The following is a 3,539-nucleotide window of genomic DNA, read 5'->3' as shown; positions in this document are numbered from 1 at the left end:
ATATGTTTCGCAGGCATAACCTGGACTCAATTTAAAGAGTTAATTATTCAACGCTTCGTAGGAGTCGAGACAACAACAGCAATTTAATTGAACGTTATGAATGGTCGTCCTAAATATGGAGAAGGGTTTGCAGAATATGGTCGCAGTGTCGATAGCGTTGGCACACACAAATCGATAATAGTTTGTTGCGCTGGGTATATACCACCAACGTAACAAGCCGCAACGAGCTACAACAACAACTGCAGGCTCACGCTTTTAAGAAGCGTAATACGGAGGACGATGAAACTGGTCCAGAGCAAAAGAAGTCCAAATTTCAAATTAAATGTCACTAATGCGGAAAGATTGGCCATAAAATTGCAGAATGTCGGCAAAGGGGAAAGAACGCAAAAGGAAACACTCACAAGGGGAACAGCAATGGAGTGAAAAATCGGTCCAGTATATTATGTTTCCTAAAATCCGGACCAGCAGGAACGAGCAGAATTATTAAAAGAGTGTGGACATTTGTACTGTAGCGGCGCCAAAGGGTATAATTAATTTATCAGGTGAGTCCGTTCCATTTCGCTTTGACTCTGGAGCTGAGTGTTCCTTGGTGAAGGAAAGTGTTGCAGACAAATTTAAAGGAAAACGATTTAACAATATTGTAAAACTAAATAGCATAGGTAACGACTCCATCTGTAGTTCTTTACAAATTCTTTCCAATATAAACATTGAACAGTATTGTGTTGAGATTTTATTGCACGTTGTAATGGATAAGTACCTAACATATGATGTTTTGATTGGTCGTGAAATATTAAGTCAGGGCTTTAGTATAACAATAGACGCTGAAAAATGCAGTATTTACAGAAGTAAAAGAGTTGATGTTGTAACTTTTACAGATTATGAAAAGCTTGTAGATTCCGATGGTGACCTGAGTAACTCTGATAAGAGGGCCTTAAAAAATATTTTAAAACGCTATTCTGATTGGTTTATTGGGGGAATACCACAGACTCGTGTAAACACAGGGCATTTGGAAATAAGGTTAATAGATCCACCAAGACAGTGCAGCGCCGACCATATAGACTTAGTGAAGAGGAGAAAGAGCATATACGTTATAAAATTGATGAGCTCCTGAAATTTAATATTATTCGTCCCAGCTGTTCACCTTTCGCTAGTCCGATGATGCTATATAAAAAAAAAAATGGTAGTGATCGACTTTGTGTGGATTACCGTGCTTTGAATGAGAACATAGTCACAGACAAGTTCCCATTGCCTTTAATTTCTGACCAGATTGCCAGGTTATGTGGGGCTTGCTTTTCTCATGTGTTGATATGGCTAGCGGGTTCTATCAAATACCGGTACATCAAGATTCAATTGAGCGTTCCGCTTTTGTCACGCCTGAAGGTCAATATGAATTTTTGACTTTGCCATTTGGTTTAAAAAATGCTCCTTCTGTACTTCAGCGCGCTATAATTAAAGCATTAGGTAGTCTTGCATGCACTTACGCTATCGTGTATATCGATGATGTTTTAATTGTGTCCGAAACTAAGGATGAAGCTTTAGACCGTTTGCGGATTGTGCTAGAAACCTTGAACAAGGCTGGGTTTTCATTCAATGTAACAAAATGTTCCTTCCTTAAAACTAGTACAGAATATCTAGGATTTGAAGTAAGCAATGGACAAATTCGTCCTAATTTATGCAAAATTCAAGCGTTGACAGATTTGCCGCCTCCAAAATCTGCAACGCAATTGCAACAATTTATAGGGTTAGCTTCTTATTTTCGGCAGTTTAGCAAATGTACGTCACCTGCTGAATCGAAATATCACTCGTGCGCACTTGAGACTTTGGCAGTCGTTAATGCCATTAAGCATTTTCGTCATTATTTACAGGGTCGTAAATTTGTAGTATTTACTGATTGCAATTCACTAAGAGCTAGCCGTATAAAATCGGACTTATCACCGAGGGTGCATCGGTGGTGGGCTTTTCTTCAGTCATTTGTTTTTAATATCCAATATACAAAAAGAGAACGTATGGCACACGTAGATTTTTTATCAAGGAATCGTTTGATTAAAGAATATAAAAGTGTGGAAAAAGTAGTTGAAAAGCGAGTCGAATTGACTGAGGTAACTGATAATTGGCTAATTTCTGAACAACAAAGTGATTCCGAGGTAGCCAAGTTATTAGCTAAACTAAAAGATAATGAGTTGCAAGAAAATTAGGTAAAACCTATGAATTGAGAAAAGGAGTTTTATATAGAAAAATGCAAACAAACGGTAAAACCAAATGTTTGCCTGTAATCCCTAGGGCATTTAGATGGGCAGTGATTAATCACGTCCATGAAGCTATTATGCATTTAGGTTGGAAGAAAACGTTGGACAAAGTCTATGGATTTTATTGGTTTGAAAATGTGTCAAAGTATGTTCGTAGGTTTGTCGAAAATTGTATAACTTGTAAATTGGTTAAGCCATCAGTTGGAAAAATGCAGGCTGAATTACATCCGATTCCAAAGGTAGACATTCCGTGGCACACAGTGCATATAGACATAAAGAAAAAGATGAGTGGAAAAAATGACTTAAAGGAGTATATAATTGTTCTGGTGGATGCATTTACAAAATTTGTTTATTTTCATCACACATTAAACATTGACACCGAAAGTTCTATTAAGGCTGCTAAATCCGTCATTTGTTTGTTTGGTGTACCTACCAGAATTATAGCGGAGCAGGGCCGTAATTTTGCTAGTGCAGGATTCCGTGAATTTTGTTCTGCTCAAAAAATTTAGATGCTACAGGGGCGAGTAGAGGAAACGGGCAGGTAGAACGTTTCATGAGCACGATTAAGAGTATGTTGACCGCCGTTGAAACCAGTCAGAGGTCGTGGCAAGATGCCTTAACTGAAGTACAATTGGCAATTAATTGTACGGCCAATCGAGTCACCAAGGTCAGTCCATTAGAAATGTTAATCGGTAGAGAAGCTAGACCTTTTGGTCTATTGCCAATAATATAATTGATAGGTAATCTTAAAGAAAACAAGCAGAGGAAAATATGGAAGATAATGCTCGTTATGATAAACTTAAGTTTGATAAGAATAAGGCAAAAATAATTAAATATAACATTGGAGACCATGTGTTGATCAAAAACGAGGAGCGTCACCAAACAAAACTTGACCCAAAATTTAACGGTCCGTTTGAAGTAATCTAATTACTAGATGGAAATAGGTATGCTTTAAAATCATGAATAAGTAAAAAACATATAAGTATGCGCATGAATTTTTGAGAGCAATGCCAAATAAAACAAGTAAGGAAGGGCTAAGTTCGGATGTCACCGAACATTTAATACTCTCGCATGATAAAGTGATAATCGAGATTTCATTATCCGTCATTTACATATTTTTCAAATACCGTATACTTATGTGTAAAGTTTTATTCCGCTATCATCTTTGGTTCCTAATGTATACATACATTAGGGTGTGCCATTTTGAGGCAACTTTTTTTTTTCAACTGAAAAACAGGCACAAACCTTTCGAAATGTGTAAAAAAAAAATCACTCAAAAGATGAGCTCTTAAT

This window comes from Bactrocera tryoni, unplaced genomic scaffold (genome assembly GCF_016617805.1).
Source record: "Bactrocera tryoni isolate S06 unplaced genomic scaffold, CSIRO_BtryS06_freeze2 scaffold_190, whole genome shotgun sequence".
Taxonomy (NCBI): domain Eukaryota; kingdom Metazoa; phylum Arthropoda; class Insecta; order Diptera; family Tephritidae; genus Bactrocera; species Bactrocera tryoni.
The sequence above is the reverse complement of the archived record's forward strand: the minus strand, read 5'-3'. Positions refer to the sequence as shown.